A 21641-nucleotide genomic window follows, 5' to 3' on the forward strand; every position below is an offset into this window, starting at 1 on the left:
TATTGAAATATCTTAAGATAGCGGTAGAAGTTCATTAAATGAAGAGAAAATTTCTGTTTGACCTTAAAGTGGTACCTATGTGTTTGAGGCAAATTAACAAATTAAATATAATTACCCAGCAATTGGGAGACTAGGCTAGCTACACAGTGATTCAGTTTAATATGATTTCTTCCCTGTTCATGGAAGCCGTGTGGGGTTCACTACATTCACTGATTTAAAAACATATTGTTTCTTGACATTCTCTGTGACTCACATTAAAAAAAAGCAACAAGAATGAAGTTTCAATATTCTTTCTTGCTCATAATTTCTAGATATATAATGTGGGAATCGTATTTCAAATTCAGGAAATGCATTGCTTTTTTTTTAATTCAATAGTTTTATATACATTTTCTTTTCCTCCTTTTGTTTCCTTCATCTGCACATTACTCTTCCTTCACCACCCACCTCCTCCTTAATTTTTGACAAATAGAACCTCTGTTTGCTTTGGCAATCAAAAACGTTGCAAGCCTGTCTCATTTTATAAGAACAACACACCAGCAGTAAATGCATTTTGCATGGCGGGTTTATTTAGCAGGCAAGAGACCATGCTCCTTGAACTTGGGTAGGCTACTGCTTTTCATTAAAGTAGAAATTGTTTTGGACTCCCTTCAACTGGGGCTGCTAGGAGAAGGGTGTCCCTTCCTGAATACTGTCTAGGGTAAAAAGGTTTTACTGGGAACACCTTGCTCTGTGATGTGTGCCTGAAGTATCCCTCCCCTCTCAGAAACATCTCTCACCCTATCACTAAGATACTTTTATCTCACCAAATAAATAGTTCTAGTTGTAGAACATTTTTAAATGTGCTACTAAAGACCAAGTTAACAAAGATGTTAATTAAAAGGGCACGTGTTTCTTAATGGGATGTCAAAAATAATTTGGATTCTGTGTGGCCCCACAGGCTGCATTCATGATGTCCTGTATGCTTTCAATGCATTTGGTGGACAATTCTTTCCTAATCTGTGGTGGCATTGCTTTTAGGTATCTTGGTATGAGGGCCTGATTTGACATCATTCACTGGCAAGAGTATGGTAGAGTGTATGATTGTTTTCTTAGTTACCCAGTGAAGGCCTCTCATGACCCATTGGTTAGAGTCAGCTCACATAATAATGCTTGGCCCTGATACAGGATGGTAAATATATCTGGCTTCTTTATTCTTGAGAGTAGGAGCTGTACAAGGTATAATGAGAGGATATCTTTATGGCCAAATAATGTCTTCCACACTGCTTAAAGTAGTCAAGAAATAGCTCCCATTGTTTTGTGTAGAGGCATGAATATAAGAAGGCTCAATTGGAAAATTGTTTCTGAGATCTACTATTTCTTGGTCTAGTTCTAGAGTTTTTTCCTACACTTTAAGAATAGTGCAGGCACTTTAGTGAGATTTGTTTTTCATGTTTGAAAACTGGCTATTCAAAATTTGCCATTTGAGGATACTTCTTTATCCAAGACACTGGTGAGCAGGAGGGTCGAAAAATAATGCAAAAGTTAAGGAAAGATATATATATGTATATACACATAAACAAAGTTTGTGATGCCTAGCTGTATGGACTATTTTATACAGATGTATAGACTTCAGCATGTACCATATAAGAGGAATCGTACTAATTTAAAACAGCCACATCTTCATTTCAGTTGCTGGATTTTGAGCTTTTTTCTTTTTATAGGCTCAGATGTATGTTACTGAGCATACATATTCCATGAAAATGTTACTCAGCATAGACCCTCTAAAATATATATGAATTCATCAATGAGAAATATTAACATCCCAGAAATGTTAGCTTATGTTTCATATCATCTTTCTCTTTTCCCCAATTTATGTTCAATAAGATAATTATAATTTTACCAAACTTCAAAACTGACATAAATAATTTTGTTTGATTGGTCATTTGCAACATTTAGAATATTATATACTATACAGTAGATTATAAGGGCATACATTACAGCAATAATTATCTTTACAGCATCACTGTAATTTATACTATAGTGTGGCAGTCATTTAGAGTTATATGACTTTTTTTCTTATGCCATCAGAATGAGAAATTCTGAGTCAGTTTTTTTTAACCCTTTAGCTAGGGAAATCTTTAAATGTTGACATACTTGAATATTGTCTGTAGTAAGGTTGAGCAAATACTAATCATACAGGTAATTTTTTATTATGCTGTAGGAGACAATGTCTGGACTCATAGTAAAGCCAACAGCACTTAGGAACTATGTATCTGCAGGTCATATTTTTTCTTCCATTTTTTTTTTTTTGCATAACTTTCTACAAATTGACTAAGGAATATTGCATGGAATTATTCAGGCTCTGGAAGTATGATAAGATCTCTCAAATTCAGCAGTTGTAATGATTTAATATGTAACCCTTGTGAGTGAAATACTTAACTTTTTTTTTTTCTTTACATAGATAACTGAATCTCACTCTTTAGTTCAGGCTGGGCATGAACTCTGACTCTCTGGCTTTAGCCTCTTGAGTTCTGCGATTACAAGTGTGTACCACCATATGCAGCTAATAATGGATATTGAATCCCCTTCACTATGAAAGAAGTGTGGTGCAACTTCATGTGCCTATTATTAAGTAGTCTATTAAGTACAATATTAAGTATAATAATGTAGGTGGAGGGTTTTGTGGCTGGGTTGGTGTCCAGGTTTCTCTTTCCATAGCCTGCAGAGTACCTTGGGGTCAAGGCTCCATGCAAGCACCAGCTTGAGCTCTCTATTTCCAATGAGTTGTGCAGATGTTGTCTTCAGCAATGGGGCCCTGCTGTCAGTTTTAAGACAGTGATCTTCTGTCCAAGCATGAGCCTGGGTTGTTTAGGGATCTCCATGGGAATCCCTACTTCAAGAACTTCACCAACAACTCTACCAAATGCAACCCTAGCTCACTACTGGAAGTCTTGCCTGGCTACCAAGGATGGCCAGTTCAGACTCTGTATCCTCCATTACTAGGAGCCTTCACTGGGCTCACCCTCATAGAATTCAGGGAGTTTCCACTGAATTAGGTTTCCACATCACCCCTCAAAAGTCCTCCAATTCCAGCTGTCTCTCCCAATACTCTCTCCCTCCACTCCCTGATCTCTCCCACTCATGTCTCCATCCACCCCCAGTCCACCCACATTCCCTTTCCCAAAGAGGTCTGTGGATTGTAGCTTTATCATCATTTACTTAACAGTTACTCTTTACTTATAAGTGAATACATACCATAGTTGTCTTTCTAGGTCTGGGTTACTTCACTCAGAATGATTTTTTTTCTTCTAGTTACATCCATTTGCCTGATATCTTTTAAATAACTGTGGCCACTCGTGAAAATATTGATCATGGTGGGTAGGAGACATTAGAAATTGGAGAAAGAAAATAGTACCCATGTATTTATGATTCCTTACAGATAGGAACTTTACTATATTTATTTAGTTTTGAAGACTCTTACTATTTTTAGTTTATTTTTGGAGGTTTGGCACTTTATTTGAGTAACTATGCATACACAGGTTGAGTAAATGACTTAATAGTTTAATCACAGGTTCAGACTAATACAGTCTCTTAGTAAGATACCAATTTGTTATCGTGTTGTTTTAAGTATTTCAAAATGACTATTACTAAATCAGAAATATAAAAATGGGTATTCCATCTGATGAGAATGGTATATTTTAAAACTAGGGGAAGATGTTTAAATAGATTACATCTCATCTGCATTCTTAAGGATAGCTCATAACGTTTTATAACACGATGACTTTTTGCTTGTTAGGGATATACTTCTTTTTTGTTGAAGGTATCACATGTCTTTTTTTTTCAGTTGGGGTATTTTAGATAATACAGGAATACTGCTTTTTTCAGTATTTATTGTTTAGCCTGAAGTTTATAGGGTAGAAAAATATAGCCCTAATTAATACTGAAGTCAACATGAGGCTCAGTAGACAAAATAGGTTTAACTTATAGCGAGCCTAGAATTATTTCATAATTAAAACCACCTAGAGCTTTATTGAAACATACTCATTTTTCATCAGGGAGAAAGCAAGTAAATTAAACCACATCTGTTTATTTTGTTAATAAAGCATTCTATATTTGACTGTGAAAGGAAATATAGTAACATTAAACAAAACCGGAAGTTTCGAAGCTACAGTGGTGAGGCTAGTCACGTTAATTATAGCTTACATGGAAAATACTGCCAGTGTCTGGAAATCAGCACGTTGTTCAGATGGGTAGACAGCTTGCACATGTATGTAATTATCTTGTTTGTGTTGAAACATGTTGGTGTGTACATGTATTCATAATTTGTATCTTTTGTAGCTGCTCCTTTTAAGACTGTCTACAATACAGTCCTTCATGGCTGTGCTATACAGCTTATGGTTTTATTGGAGCAAATAGTATAAATGGCAGAGATAATGCCTAGGGCCTTTTCTTTGTCAATGCTAAAGTTACAGACCTGGAGTCAAAGGGAGAAAATCTCCAAAGCCATGAGGTAGCTGGAAGGCAGAAACTAAACTAGTTTATGAAAGTGGAGGTCTTAGGTACTTTTTATGTCTCTTTCATACCTACTCTCAGAAAGCTCCTGTTTCTTCAGATTGCACCATTTTGTGGGACCAATGGTGCGTTCTTGACCAGCTAAGAGTCGTTTTAACCAAATGTGTTCCTGAGTGACTTGGTTTTATCTTCTGACTAGTAGTTTTCCTAAGGTTGCAGGTTCAGTTTGAAGTCCTGAAAAATGAGGTGAGGAGACATTTTAGAGACTGTCAGGTAAATCATCTTCTTTGTTTCCTATGCCTCAGTCCTCCCCCCCCCTACTGCTAGTCATCCAACACTGGACACTTGCCTCAGATGAACGGAGCTGAGTGAGAGCAGTGCTGGTGAGCTTCTGAGACATACTACACAGCTAGTAGAGGTCCTGTGAAGGGGAAGAAACAGAAGGTAAACTCAAGTGCTGGCATCGTGATATCAAGAGCCATGAGCTAACTTGCCAAAGGAAGGTACGAATATCAGAGTGGGCATGATGGGTGTATTTCCCTTCGTGTTTTTAATTTTCAACCAGTCTTACCTGGCATGTTAATAGAGACTTCCATGAAACATAACTTCTGAATAGTTATTTTTTAATGAAATATAATTTCCAACGAAAGCTTTTAAAATATTTTACCTGAAAGCTCCATAATTTCAAAGAATTTGCATAGGTAATTTTAAAGTTTATTTATTTGTCCCCCCAAATGGTATTAAAAGTATTTCTTCTCCTGTAAATGAAAACAGATAAACATTAGAGCCACTCACAGTGCAGATTTATGATTCATTTTAATTATTATTATGTTTATATTTATGCTGGATATATACTCAGCAAGTGCTTTTCATATGTGTTCCACATGAGAACTAGATTAGCTGGGGAGAAATTAATAAATTCAGAAGCAAATGTTCTGGATAGTGGTGTATTTGTTAAAAATACAGATGAAAGTAAAAAAATATGTGTGTATGTGTATATATATATATATATATATATATATATATATATATATATATATCCATATGTTTATAAGCCCACCTTTTAATACACTGACCTAATAACAACTCTGCTGACAAAAAATCCTTATCTGGCAAGAAGTAGGCATTGATGAAGGCTCAGTCAACATGGGATTAATTTTGTATCACTTATTTGACGTACGTGTGTGTGTGTGTGTGTGTGTGTGTGTGTGTATGTGTATGTGTGCATGGATGATTTGTGTTTGAAGGCTTGAGGTTGATTTCAGTATTTTCCTATTGACCCTCTCCAGGCTTTATATTGAGAAAAGGTCTGAACCCAGAGCTTATGGTTTACGAAATCTGGCTAACCATCGTGCTCCTGGGATCTCTGCCTGCACCTCATGTTCCCCTCCTCTTCTTGTCCCACCCTCAAATTATAGACAGGCTCTTACACCACACCCCCACATGTATGCTGGGGTCAAGTGTCTTATCCATTGAGTCATCACTCCAGCCCCAGGATTAATGTAAAATCCCAGCCTTGACCTTCCTAGTTGTGTTGACCAACTCAGATATCTAAATCTCTCTCTGACAGTTTTTTCCACTTTATAGATAGGGGAAATGCCTACCATTATTTTTAAAGGATAAAATAAGGCATTAATTTAAAAGCTTATACACAGCCCCTAGAACATATATAATTACCCATTCCCAGGTGAACACTATAGCCACATTTTAACATACCTGACTTTAGATACAGTATGAAAATCAACAGTGTAGAAGTTCAATCAACATTACTTTCCTTAATGTTAAGTAAAATAATGTGTCAGCAGCTTCACATGTTTATGAGATGTAGGTAGCATGTAGAATTCCTTTTTTTTTTTTTTTTTTTTACAGATATCTTGTCTGCTGAGTATGGAAGTGGGAAGTATTTCTCTTCATTTTCTGTAGAACTATTATTTGGATTTTTCAGTCCTTGTTCCATGTTAGCAGCTGTCTGAATCTCGGTCTAAGCTGCTTTTAGTTTTCAAATCCAATTTCATACATAATTAATAAAAACAAAATCAAATCTAAAACAAACATAAAAATACTGAACTTTTTAAGATAACTAAACAGGTTAGTAATTCCCATTTTTAAAAGACATTAAGAAATTTTATACTTCACCAAAGTTTCTATGGCACTATTCTTTTCTGCTTATGTACTACCTAATGGAGCTTGAGATAAATACGAATTTCAATATAGACTTGATAGCATTGTCTTTGACACACATGTTATCTATAAATCTTTTGGCAGATATTGTGTTTTTTAAGTTTAAATTTCTGTGATTTGGTACATAGGCAAAGCTAGTTGAACAGTACTATTGTTTTGTTGCGTTTTTCTTCCCTGTTGCTGTGGTCAATTGAGTGTTGAGAGAGACTCACGCCGGAGTATAATGGAGAAAGCTCAGAACCAGAGCATGAGAGTTTGAGAGTCACAGGAAATGAAACAGAAGGCTGAGTGACTCAGAACAAATCTCTAAGTCAGCTGAAAGATTGCAATTGGAAACAAAGACAAATTCATTGTGTTTTCCTGCTGGGTAATGTCTGCAAACCTAGGCTTGGGGGAACTCAGATACCCCCTGTGCCTTTCAGCAGATTTGTGAGTTCAGTAGATCTATGAAGTACAGATCAGCCATTGGGAGTTAATGTCTTCCCTTATATTTAGATATATAAATTGCTTAAGGATTTAAAATACATCCACTGTAAGGATGAGAGATACTGGATTAGAATTAAAGGATTTACTTGGTCTTCTTTTCCCACAAAACCAACATTACTTCATGTCAAAACACAGTGTGTTCCCAAAGTGTAAATAGCAAAAAGCTTTACTTGAAAATTTAGAAATGAAGACTCTCATATTTTTAAAATATATTATCATTGTAAGAAGCAATTTTGTATATGTTTATTTTCAGAACTCAGCAGCTTAACATTGTGTAAAACATGTCCAGCCATGTTTATAAACTATTACTTTTTGAAAGTAGCATTATTCATGTTATATTCCTATTTTTGACTCATCATTTTAAAGTTATATCTGTGTAACTCCCGTGACCCTCAAGTCAGTATAAATAACATGAAAATTGTAGATCAGTTTCCAACACATTAATTATAAAAGCATTTTTTAATAGACAATGAACATTTTCCATGCTTGATATGGACTATTGTATATTTCGATGGCACAATTTATTAAGCATTCTATTCCTTGGGTTAAATGGGTGAACTCTTACCAGTTACCAGTTACATTAAAAATTGTTATTGAATAGATCTCCAAAATGTTTTTGGGTGAAAAAAAATTTTTTTAATGTTATCCATTGATCTGGGTTTTATGGTTTTGTTTACCTGTAGTCATCATGGTCTGAAAATATGAATGAAAATTCTAAAGATAGGCACTTCATATATTTAATTTTTTTAAAAATGGTTTTGAATTTACAGATATGCTGAAACAGGCGCACCAGGTTTACCTCCAAGGCTCCCTCAAGCTTGAGTTTGCAGACATTCCCCAGGAAAAGTCAATGGATTGTTTTCTTCAATTCATATATTTTAAATTGGATAGTTTTTTCTTTTTTCTTCATCTTCCTGTAGTCAGCCATGTTCTGAAAATATGAACGAAAATTCATATGTTTTAAGTCATTTTCTTTTTTAAGATTATGCTTACTTTTACCTACTAGTATATATGTGTGTTTCTGTCTTCCACTGCATATTGGGTGACCAGAAGGGGATTTATAGGTAGTTGTGGGTCACCCGAATTAGGTGCTATGACCCGCACTTGGGTACTGTGGAAGAGCAGTAATCTCTCTTAAGCAAAGAACCGTCTCTCCAGCTCAACTCAAGTATTTTAAGTTGCACACTATTCTGGATAATATAGGGTAGTTGCATGCTCTGTCTCACCTAGCAACTGATTCATCCCTCTGCCCTGCCTATCCATGCAAAATATGTTCCCTGCCACTTAGGGACCCCAGTCTTGTAGGTTGTCTTACAAGGATGGAGGTACTACAGTAATCATATTCTAGTTCATTTTACTTCCTGATGTCCCAATTGTGAACATGCTTACAATTTAAACATGGTAAAGAGAAGCCATAAAATGTTTTCTAACAGTAAAATGGTGAATGTTTTAGGCTTAATGAGGAACGAGGAATATTTACTGAAGTTGCTAAGATGTATGGAAAGAATCATTTCTCTGTCCATGAAATTCTGAAGGAGGAAAATAAACGTGAAATGTGTGGATTTGTGCTCTCACCTCTTGTAGCACAAGTTGACTCCATAGGGTGTGGTGCTTAATTCATTGGAAAAGGCATTAAAGTTTGGGTCTAAAGAGCTGAACAGGACATGTGTCTGCTCAACATATAAGAAAACATTATGTCTGCATGAAGACTCCATGCAGTATACTCTCAAAAAAGTGATATCAAGTCACTACAGCAAGTAAGGGATAGTTCAACTGGTTCAGAGATGACCTCGGACTGAAAAATGTAAAATTTACTGCAGAAGCTGAGTCTCCTCATAAAGAACCCGTTAAAAATAAAAGACATACAAGAAGAATCTGATTGAGGCCACATGGTATGACCCAGAGCAAGCCTTGAACGGCATTGGAACTGAGCCGTTAATGGAAGAAGATGCCTAAGAGAAATCTGTATCCACCAAGTACAAAATAGGTAGCAGGACATAAACATGGAAGGCACGTTTAACACAGGTAGTATGAGTTAGCTTGTGAGGACATATGATAAAGTCGGGCATATGTTAATGCACAGTCTCACACACTGAAAAGTAACCCAAATTAAAGAAAAGCAAAACAATTGTTTGCCTGTGTTCAAGCAACATGATGACGAAGTAGAGTCATCCTGTTTATGAAATGGTATACCTGAACTGAGAAAGTAATTGTAAGTGGAGGGATTTGAATTCAAATTCCTATTATTAGTAGATCATTAACCTGGCCATTATGAATCTGATTGCCTTGGAAATGAAAAAAAAAAAAACATAACCTCATAGTTTTAGTCCCTTAACTGGGGACATAATTCAGAATATTCATGCCACAGACACCTAGTGTTCAAACATATTCAGTAGGCAAGTGATGTATTCTGAATCTGGGCAATGTTGTCCTGGACATCATTTTCTACTGCTGAGGAGGTAGCATCCTGCAGAACAGCAATGGGTAAATTAAAACCATAAACTACCAATGTTTGCTGAAGGAATTTAAGGAGCAAAGTTGTGGATGATTTTTGATGATTCTGATGTTTCGTGAGGAAGTGAGGATAATCATTTTTGTAGAATCAACGGGTGGGGGAAGATTTGCATGTTGAACAAATGGAAGAATATGTTGGAGGTCATTGGAAGAATTTCATAAATCATGGAAGATAAAGAAAATGGTCAAGGAACGGAAATCCACTAGCACAATGAAACCAGCCTGCCCATCTGCCTTCTTTTCCACCTTCCGTCTCTGCTTCCTTTTTTTCTTGTCTACTGTGTAACTGAGGCTGGCCTGGAGCTCAAAGTCCTTCAGCCTCAACCTCCTGAGTGCTGCAATTATAGGTGTGTGCCACCATGCCCAGCTTGTGGAAGTAATTCTAATTGTGCAGATGTTAAAGGGCTCAATTAGGAGTGTAGTCTTTGGATCTCATTCAGAATGAAAATCACCTGTGCTACCAGAAATTTTAATGTCCTTTGGGACCACCAGATGATACTGGGGGAACTCTGGGTCATCATTTGGGTTTCTCAATACAACTAATAAAAGAATTTAAGAATAGACTGAAATGGAAGGTAAAAGACAATTTTATTAGCATTTAAAAAAAATAAAAGAACACATGAACTATAAATCTCCGCAGCTGCTTGGACGAAGAGTGTAGGAAAAAGCAATGCCACTTGGGTTACACAAGGTTAAAGGTCAAACACATGAAAGACAAGTGGGCAACTGGCAGGCGACAGAACTTAAGAGAAAGAGTAAGGTAGCCAGAAGTGTCAGAGAAAGCATGTTTAGGTTCTGGCTAGCATCCCTAAAAACTAAAAGGAAAACAGAAGCAGGAAGTTTCCCCTTGCTGAGCCAGGACACAGAGTAGGGTGAACAGACCCAATTAACCTTATGACAACTTCCTGGTAGCATATAGGGACTGGATCCTAGGCTAGGAATCCTGGGAAGGAAATGTATGTTATCTCATAAAATAATTATTCTTGGCATGGCTTAAAGTGAGGCCACCTTCCTGGGCATGATACCTCAGGAAAGTGGTGGGTTTGATCCAGATGGAATATGAGGTCTCTACCCAGAACAGAAATTGTTATTTCTTGAGGAGAAGCAGTTCTCTTGGTGGACTTGTCACTGGATCAGGATTATAACCTCTTCCACAACACTTTGATGAGATATAAAGAAAAACAAAAAACTTCTGAATCCAACATTCTTCCAAAAGCGTTTGGAAATAAGACTTCCCCTGTTGAGGGTGCTCCGAGTATGATTCCAACTACTAACCTTGTCTGCTTCTGATGTATAGCCACCAGCATCTTCGTGTTCCATCATCTCAGAGCACATGATATCTCCTATTAGTTCAATAACAGTCTAACTCTGTACCACTTCACTATGTAATTCCTGACTTCCTCTCATGTAGACATTGTACCATATCATCACAAGAAGAATAAGGTGTTACAAGATATCTGACATAGATCATATTTCCATAATATTTATATGGTACAGATAATTGGAACTAATTGATTTATAAAACTGTCATATTCATATTATAATGCATGAGGAAAAAATACAGTGCATATGCAAAATCTGGTTGCTGCTATGTACAGCCATTCATTAAGGAGTTGGAAGTCTTATATTATATTATATTATATTATATTATACAAACTTAGGAAAATGAGAACTCTAAGAAATTAAGTTTATCCCTCTGAATAGGTGAGACAGTTGATTGGCTTGATCTGTTTGGGAGGCATCCAGGCAGTGGGACCCGGTCCTGTGCTCAGTGCATGAGTTGGCTGTTTGAAACCTGGGGCTTATACAGGGTCTCTTGGCTCAGCCTGGGAGGAGGGGACTGGACCTGCCTGGACTGAGTCTACCAGGTTGATCTCAATCCTTGGGGGAGGCTTTGTTGTTGCTAGAGTTTTCCTGCCTTGCCCACAGTCAGGACAAATCTTTGTCACCCGCCAGTCCCACAGCCGCTCAGACCCAACCAAGTAAACACAGAGACTTATATTGCATACAAACTGTATGGCCGTGGCAGGCTTCTTGCTAACTGTTCTTATAGCTTAAATTAATCCATTTCCATAAATCTATGCCTTGCCACGTGGCTGGTGGCTTACCGTCGTCTTCACATGCTGCTGGTCATGGCAGCGGCTGCCAGTGTCTCTCCCCTCAGCCTTCCGCTTCCCAGAATTCTCCTCTCTCCTTGTCCCACCTACTTCCTGCCTGGCCACTGGCCAATCAGTATTTTATTTATTGACCAATCAGAGCAATTTGACATACAGACCATCCCACAGCACTTTGTCCTGGAGGAGGTGGGAATGGGGGTTAGGCTGGGGGGAAGGGGAGGGGGGCAGCAGGGGGGAGAACAAGGGAATCCATGGCTGATATGTAGAACTAAATTATATGATAAAATAAAATAAAATAAAAAGAAATTAAGTCTACTAATGACAGTGGTAAAATTTTACCTCAGTTTTAGGTTTTAACTTGAATGTAAACAGTTCCTATTCCTACCCCCAAACATTTGTCTTTCTGTTTTTTGCTTGAGTCATTGTCCTTTCAGTAAGGTGACAGAGTAAAGGTTAATAGAAGGAGGGCTTTTGAATGAGACAGAACTCTTAAATTCTTACCCAGTTTTTGTAGTACTTGAGTTGTTACCCCACTGCTTCTTTTCCGATGTGAGGTTTACTGCAGGTTCCCTCTGGAATGGAAATTGAACTACTATTACTATCCTCTCACACCTACTGCTGTTCCTGGGCGTTCTTGGGGTGCGTTCATCCACCATGCTCCCTTACTCTGCATTTCACACTTCAGTCTTAAAAACAGCCACGTTATGTAAAAAGAAACTGAGCTATCAGAAGATTCGCTTCCTCAACTCTGTGCAGCTTGTGTACATGACAGCCAGAGATTGTAATTAATTTTTCTTTCTTCAATTATTTGGGGGTAATTTTGGTACAAATTCATTGAAGGAATAGTTTAATAATGGAATATTTCAAAATAACGATTCAACTGTCTTTGCAAAAGTTAGGTAAAATTTTCTTATGCTTTCAAAAATGAAGATATTAGTGCCGTGAGACTAGGATATTATTGAAAGGAGTGAAGATCAGATCATTTCCATTTATTCCCTGTTACCAGTCTGCATTTGTGGTCCTCCTACTTGGGCACACAAGCTGCTTGCTCAACTCTGCTTGTAGAGCTAACCCTTAATTCATCTGTATCCTGTTTTTGAATCATTTCATTAAACAAAAGCTTTTGAGTCTTCTTTTGTTGCTGAGAACAAATGGTTAGATTTTCGAAACTGTGGCTACTTTTGTTATTCACAAATTCCAGAGCCTTTCAAAATTTATCATTCCCATTCTCTGCTCTGCACACAATCAGTCATTATGTCAGCAGCTGCCCAGGGAGCCTCACTGCAATCCATTCAGCCAAATAATAACCATCAGGGCAACCATTTCCACATTAGAAATAATAAGAAAATCAAGTCCTTAAATTGCAGAGTCTTTTATTTCTGTAGTTAAAAATTAATTACTCATATTTAGTAAAAGTCCCATTATGTGCTTTGGCAGGTAGGAAATGCAGTATCTGGGTTGAAAATTAAGTTGATTCGATTGATATGTTTTAATAATAGGGAAGGTTATAAAAGGTCCCATTTCCAAGTAAATGACTGCAAATGATTTATTAGAGGCCACCGTGACTTAATCACATGTCACTTTTTTTTGTAGTTTAGTGACTGGGCAATCAAAATTGCAATCCTTTGAATAGCTATAAATTATGAAAGACTATTAATACATAGAGGTAATAAGAATTTTACTTTTGTATATTCAAGATAATAAGCAGACTTAGTATTAAATAAGTAGTCTTTAATTATATGATGTATCTGTGAGTACAATGGGACATAATTTTCTTAGTTTGTGGCTTGTCTTGCCCACTCTTCTGGCGGGAATCTGTTCCCTATCTTTCCTGTCTCTCTTTTGAGATGTTTCAGTTCCATCATTCTGGAGTATATTACAATAAAAACATAAAAATTTTTAGTTTTCACTTGCCTATCTCACTGTGAAGCTGTCTCATGGGTACACATTCATGGAATTCCATTGTGTGATGCCAGGTTCTCACTATTCTCTGTTGCTGAGCTTCCTGTTCTCTATTAATGCTTCAGGTGAAGGCCTATGCTTCTGTCACCATACTCAATTAATCAATTCAGTTCTTATTCTGAAAACAAAACTAATGAGATCTACTGCTGACCCCATGATTAGTTTGATGGCAGTGCGCTTTATATCACCAATGGAATCGGTGGCACCAATCTACAGTGTGTGCCCAACTTCTGCTTATCACTTGACTCTTGTTTGTTTGTTACTGTTTTTACTGGTTTTCCTTCCCAGAATCAGTTTCAACTTGAACATATGAACAATTCATACAAATTTTAATTCAGTTTGGGTTACATAAAAAATATGTACTTTTCTTTGGTGACTTGACAACTTATTTAATATCAATAAACATATCACTGTCCATATATATGTATAATTTATCTATCATCTATCCATCAATCTATCTAGACAGTTATTGAAAGAATCTAGGTAACATTTAAAAAGTAATGCCTTTTATTTTCTCAATTATTCGCAAAACTCAATAATTAAAACTTTATAGTTCATTAGTAATTTCAAAACAATAAAGGATATTTCTTAAAAGATTACTGTGGAAATGTAATTTTTATGCCAGAATAATTATAGGCTACTCATTATTCTTATCTGTCAAGTACTCATGTATTGTCTCTTTTAATCATCAGATATTAGGATCTTTTTCGGTAGGCAAGCAATCATAGCATGCTGAAGAGTGAGTATGTTATAGATTTATAAGTACTATCAAATAACACATTACTAATAGATAGTTCTCATAATTTTTTCTCATATTTATTTTATTGAAATGTGACTATTAAAATTCATGTTCACTGTGTTGCTCATGTGAATATATTAAGTATTACATATATAGGTATACATACATATATAATAGCAGTGTTTATCTTCATGTAACTCCAAGTTTCTAATGTTAATGGCTTTCATCCAGTGTTTTAGCACAAATATTTCTAAAGAGTTACTTGGGTTTTTCAAATACTTTAAAATCTGTCGAAAAATTACATATACTAGAAATGCATAAATCTTCCAAACAAATGCGATACAGGATTAATATGAAACTGGAACAAGCTTGGGTAATGAATGCCAAGCTTAATGTACAATCTATTTTTGAATAAATCATACAGGAAAATTGCGGAGTGTGTAAATTACATAGCCATCATAAATCAATACCCTTTAGATTGCTCTCCTTCAGATAAAGAGTAGCACTACAGAGGCCATGTCTTACTTGCAAGTGAGTGAGAAAAAGCAGTTAAAGTCAGAGGGGAACACCCATTAAGGAAAGGAAATGCTCAGAAAATTATTATAAAAGTTGAGTATACAAATTGCATGTCCCTGGGTAGTGGTTATCTTACAATCTTACACAGAGGTCATGAGTGGATGAGATGGCTTTGTGCTGGTTTATACCATATGACTCTTGTAGGGCTAAGTTAAGAGGCTTGAACTATGCCTGTAAATGTCACTAATGCTTAAGAATGAGTTCTCAAAAATCCCAGCATAGTTAAATTGATTTCCTAATGAAGATTTTGAACTTATCAGTGTAGTGAAGGGGCACTTTCTCTGTTATAATTTCAGTGTCCTGAAAAATGTCCCCCTGGAAAAATAATTATCATCTCTTTAAAAAGAGAGTTTCTTTATGGAGAATCATTTCATTAAGAATACTAAAATTACCATGAAATCCAGTCTCCATTTGTATAAACTAAACGAAGAGACATTATCCAGCAATAAGGAGATTGTGCAAATCACAGATTTTGAAAATATTATCTATACTGGCAATATAAGTTTTATGAAGAGATGTGAACATATTAAAAAAAAAAAACCTTTTTTACAGGATCTTATTAACTGCCAGGAAGTTTTGCCAAACAGATTTTAAGGGGGGAAATCAGGCTATCCTAACTGTCCAAATGTTTTCTCCTGTTTCCAACAAGCAGCTGCTGGGAGTCCCTGCCAGTAGTAAACCTTTCAGGCAGAATGTGAGCAGCTGCCAATCTTGTGTCAATATTTTAAATACACTTACAGCCATCCTCACTGGTGTCAAAATTTCCTACTTTCCACAAAAGGGCTAGCAGTTATCTTCCCTCAGTGCTTGCCTCCATTTATTCTCCTGTTGGGGAAAAAGCCAACTCAGCAGTTGTGAAAAGAATTTCCTTGAATATCATAAGAATAAATATCAGTTGTTCTGAGGAAGACTGCTCTGAAATAATAATCGCAGGATAACTACTAATGTTTGGAACACAATGGTTCAGCAAATGTTTAATGGCCAATATTTTAAACACTTCTTATTGGGCTTTTAAAATTACCCTCCCCAAAGAATCAGTCTAGGCTTTATCAATCAATATCAATACCTTACCAATCAAATTTGGCAAAGCCAAGAAGCAAATGTCTAGAAATTGTTTGGAGGTGTCTGTTAGTATCTGTTATACATATATTAAGTTTACCCTGAGTATAATTTTCCATGTGATTTCCATATTATAATGTAAAGATTATTGTCATCATCTCTGGTCTCAAGATGCATCTTAGAAGCAAAAGAGAATATGGTATTAATGAAAACATGAACCAAAGGAGAAAAAAATTGATGTAAGCTTATGTTTGAGAACAGGTTCCATGAAACCTCGGTATCCTTGAGTAACTGCATCTTGGCTTTTATTGAGAGAGTGAGGATAAGAAATAGTAGGGAGAAAATATGAAGCAAAGAGATGGGAGGATTAATGAAGGTACTGTATCACAGATCCATGGTTTGAGGAAAGAATTTGCATTGAGCCTAAGATGGTGACATATAGCCTACTAATGGAGACTTTGAGGGAGGTGATCTAATGCTTTTTACTCATAATCAGGGATTGGACTTTTTCTCATTTTTTTAAAAAAGATATTGATTATTTAGATATTTACCGTATGATTGTGTGTGGGTGTGTGCCTGCTCATGTACATGGGCATGTGTGTACTATGTGTCATAGTATACATGGAAAGTAAGAGGACAACTTTTGAGAGTGTGTTCTCTCCTTCAACCTTGGAGATCCAAGTATTGAACTTGGGTCCTCAGGGTGGTGGCAATTCCCTTTACTCAAAGAGACATCTTCCCAGCCCAGTATTGAGAACTTTTTAATTAAAATTGGAGAGTTTGTGGAATTGAGCTTTCACTTCCGTAACAGAACTTCATTTTTACCTATAATCCTTTGAAGACTTGGTTGTTCACATTCAAACAATTCCAGCATCGATTGCTAATGATAAGAAAATACACATACAAAACAAAATTCTGACTCATTCATTAGATAACAAGACACAACTACAAATTAATTTGATTAACAATAAAAAAACCCTACTAGAATTTGTGCAGTTAATGAGGTCATGTTTATAGCACAGTCATTCTAGAAAACTGTACACTTACTCTGCTGGTGAAGGCATTATTGAAACAATGTAATGCTCCACTGCAATCACAAGTAGGAAGTACTTGTCACTTCAAGACGTATAGCTTTTCAACAGTAAATGAGATCTCGAGGATAGCAGTGTATGATTAAATGTAATATGCATCTGGTTGCCGCTCTGCAGCATTGGTGAATCAATGAATACAAATATCAACAAGTAAGACCACCTCAGCTGAGTCTTGTTAAGGAATTAATACATTACCTTTGCTTTGTGTATGTGACACAGACACAGACACAGAAACACATAGACACACACACACACACACACACACACACACACACACACGGGGGTGGGGGGTGGGGATGGAGCTTGATATCATCTGCTTCTTCAGTAGTCCCTGCTTCAGAGTGGGGGCTGGACTGCTTGCTTAGAGAGCTTGATGTCAGCCCTTCCTTCCTAGATACATCTCTTTCCCGTAGAATCACTGTGTTCTGCTGACACTCTCTACATCTTCCTATGCTGAGATAAGTTACTAATGATAGAATGAATGAATGCTACCCGCTTAGAATGTTTCCTTGGACCAAGAAAATCCTACGTAAGTGTTGAAAGTTAAAGAGAAGCTCTGATTTATTCATATCTGTCCTTCCCCCTTCCCTAGCAAACATAGTATTAAGGAGTCCCACCCCCTGTGGGGGCTTTTTATAGACCCAGGAATAGATGAAAAATTTTCTGTAAAACACCATTATATGTCTCTATGTGTTATTTCTTTTACTATTTGGAGTCATTTATTTTTATTAGAAAGACTGATTGCTTATTTATTTATATATTTTATAGTTCAAGTGACATTTAAAGTGTGTGAAAGGTGAGTTTTCTTTTAGGTTAGCAAAGATTTCTTTTGAGGTTTTCTTTTTTTTTTTTAAACAGTGTTTCTGTGTTCTTAAATACTGTGAATTATATAAATGGTTTTACCATTGTATTTCATGAATATTAGTGGTTCTATAAAGCATATATTTTAAGGGAAGTAAAAAAAAAAAGTGCAGTCGACCTTGCACAGCTACGATTTTGAAGGTACAAACTTAACTATGACTCTAAATCCTTGCCCCACTCACAAGGCATGGTGTTCCATGTGACGAAACTATGTGAGACTCCTTGTTTTTCCAAGCGTGAACACATTCATTGTCTGATCTGGGTAGCAGCTGCAGCTGCTGTGCACAGATGTGACAGACAGTACAGGTAAATGAGTGATACAGTGTTGTTTGTGTAGCATCTGGTGAGAACTGTAGACCGACTATTTGTGTGGTAACCCTTCTCCTGAAGCATTCACGGAGCTAAAGGATTCCTTTTATGCATTGGTTTTCCCTTCAGGTAACTGAGTCAATCTTGTTTCCCATTTTGTAGTGAAATGGCATTTGATTTTAATCCAATCGTTGTGCTGTTCTCAAGGGAACACCCACAGTACTGTTTTAGATGAATGTCCCTGTGTACCTCAGGCAACGAGGCTTCCAGCTTGTTTATTTATATTATTGAGTACACTTATTAGATATCCCCATCTTCTTCATTTAGATGACACTGCTGAATAACAAACTCCTGAAGGGCAACAGCAGGGAAGGGATCCATAACCTCCTTTATTTAATATATATATATTTAATATATATATATATATTGTTTTATGCTAATGCCTGAGGATTTGTGTTTTGTAACTTGTCACATTTTAATAATAATGAATCCTTTTTATTAATTCCAATTTGCTGTTCCTTTTCTGTTCTCACGTCTTTTATTCCTTGCACCTTTTGGTGTTCAGTTTCCTACTTTTAATAAGCCCTTCAGGGCTTTAATTGATGGGATCTTTGTTGTATGTCCTCTCATTGATTTATATCTGTGAAATGAGTGTGACTAATATTGTGGATACTTAGTGACATCATGGACCACCGATAGAAAGTTCTTCCCATCTAAAGCACCTTGTGAAGGGCATCTGACATTTGTGGAAGAGAACCACTTTAAAAGTACAGTCCTGGTACCTCTTTTACCATGCTTGGCCTTTGGAGGCTGTTACTCAAGATGTGAGCAAGGATGGCAGCAGCATCTTATGTCATACTTAGAGCATTAAGTTGGCAGACAATATTATTTAATTCAAAAATCAACAACTAACACTTTCCTTTTCACCATTTACTTTTGTGCCTTATATATTTATATTTGCTGAAATAATTCAGTATACTTAGTTTATTGAAAAAGCAGATTTTATAGAACATTTTAAAAATGATTTTGTGTTGTCTCCAATATACAGGTTATACTATTGTCACAACATTTTATTAGTAAATATCTTACATGAAAAAAGAATTTTAGGTTAGGTTTAGGTTGTAAGATGGGATCCTTGTAGTTAAATGTTTGTATTGTAACAGTATATTGGTATAAAACTACATGACTTCTTCTACCCTTCCAAAGGATGTTTAAGTTTAAAGTGTGAAACGGCTCTATTACATGTAGTGCTGTAGAATGGATGAGAGGGTTAGTGAGGCTTGTGTTATAAGTTGTCAGGGCCCATGCCTGTAAAAGGTAAGGGGCTTATATTTGGTCTCAGTAATAAATTATTGTTTTGAGGAAATGCACATCCACTCTTACTAGATATTCTGAGTTTTAAATTGAACCACAGTATCTAGATTTTCATGCAAGTTTCCCAGCTTAAATATATCAGTAACAGGACACAGAAAGGGTGTGGATTCAGATGAGATGGGTGGTGGGAAGGATCTTGAAGGAGTCGAGGGATGGGAAGCCATAATCAGAATATATTGCATGAAAAAAACTATTTTCAACACAAAAATTAAGAGGAAAATTAAAAATTATTTTAAAATAAAAATATTAGTAACTGTATTAGTTTATTTTTCTGTTGCTATGTTAAAAAAATAGCCAAACCACTTACAGAAGGAAGGCATATTTGGGCTTATAGTTTCAGAAGGCTGAAAGCCTGACATGGTGGGGAACTGGCAGGCTGCTGGAGCAGCATGCTGATAGCTCACATCATCAACCACAAGCAGGGGACATAGAAAATGAGCTAGAAATGGGTTGTGCCTTTGAAACCTCAGGGCCCAGCCTAGTGACATACTTCCTCTAGCAAGGCTAACCTCTTAAACCTCCCTAAAAGTGCGACGAGTGGACAGCGTAGTCAACCATCTGAATACATGGGGACCATTCTCATTCAAACCACAATAGTAACTACATTTAATTTTTTCTTTAATTTTTAATAATTCTTAGTTCATATAACAATGAACTGCATGACTTTTCAAATGGCCTTTCAGTTACTACTGTAGGATTTGCCCATGCTTCTAAAAAAATTGAGACAATGTTAATATAAAATAATATTGCACCACTCTGAAGTGTTATTGTAATAACCAATCAATTAAGAGTTATCTAAGTTAAGATTTAGAATTTCCCTACAGCCCAAGAAAGTTCTCTGCTTCTCCTCTTTCTCACTTGTTCTCCATATCCTCACTAATATAATAACTTTCTATTTATAATTTATAAATAAAAAAAATAGGTCTTCAAAATAAATGGAGCCCAAGGATTGCTAGTATCATTAACATTCTCCTAGTATATGGCCAAATAAAAAATTCACTCACTCCTTCCTTTAGTCAAAGAACTAAGGAAAGGAATAATATACCTATTGAATGCATATGGCATGTATAATACTTTAGGTCCATTATTGAATTTTTTGTGCAAAAATTCTGTTTTTAATGTAGCACCCTCTAAATGCAAGAACTAAGGCTCATAATGCATAGAGGTGCCATGCTCAATGTCAACTAATTAGGTGCTAAGGGGAAATTTACAACCATACTCATAGTATTCCAGGTTATTTTTCTATTACTGGGAGCCTGGAGACATGTTTCTGAAAATTAATAATGAGGAAAATGTACTGCTACATGGTTTTAAGAATTTATAAAGTATTTTGGTCACTCTTTAGTTGCTTAACATCATAGGATACAATATGCCAACCTCAAATTCAAACTGTGAGGTGGTATTTTTATTGCTGATTTACATGTTAGAGGAGTAAGAAATACTAACCATGAATGCCTTGCTCAAATCTACATATCAAGTGAATCCTGTGAACAGAATTTAAATCAGGGATCTCTAACATTAATGATAGTTTTTCAAGTCTTATTTTGTTATTATATTTTACTGCTTCAAAGTTAGTAATTTATTTTCAAAGGAAACTATCCTTTATGTCTTGTAATTTTGGTGACAAATATGCTCATGAATTGTAACTGTCAATTAATGAGCAGAAACATGCTTTTAAAATACAAAAACAGTGTGAATTAAGGAGTGTGTGTGTGTATAAAATGTAATTTAACTGTAAGAAAGAAAACCAATTTAAGGTGCAGTTATGGTACCTAGCACATTGTCCTGGATGTAATTATTGGATAATTGACAGTAAGTCTTGTCCACCTGGTGGAAAAGTGAATTGTGAATACACTTTTTTTCCCCACTCTCCTTTTTCCT

General features: G+C 36.1%; 1 protein-coding gene across 21 annotated transcripts in view; it reads left to right on the forward strand.

Moving 5' to 3' along the window:
* Adgrl3 (adhesion G protein-coupled receptor L3) overlaps positions 1–21641 on the forward strand; it is a 747948-nt gene that overhangs the window by 90522 nt on the left and 635785 nt on the right. Inside the window, exon 1 of one of the 21 annotated variants that reach the window (XM_076546493.1) lies at positions 4869–4994. The exons of the other annotated variants lie outside the window; for them this stretch is intronic. The gene's annotated coding sequence lies outside the window, so the exon portion shown is untranslated. Of the gene's footprint in view, positions 1–4868; positions 4995–21641 lie in introns of those variants that run through there. 21 annotated transcript variants of the gene reach the window in all.

Source organism: Peromyscus maniculatus, chromosome 10, assembly GCF_049852395.1.
Source record: "Peromyscus maniculatus bairdii isolate BWxNUB_F1_BW_parent chromosome 10, HU_Pman_BW_mat_3.1, whole genome shotgun sequence".
Lineage (NCBI taxonomy): Eukaryota > Metazoa > Chordata > Mammalia > Rodentia > Cricetidae > Peromyscus > Peromyscus maniculatus.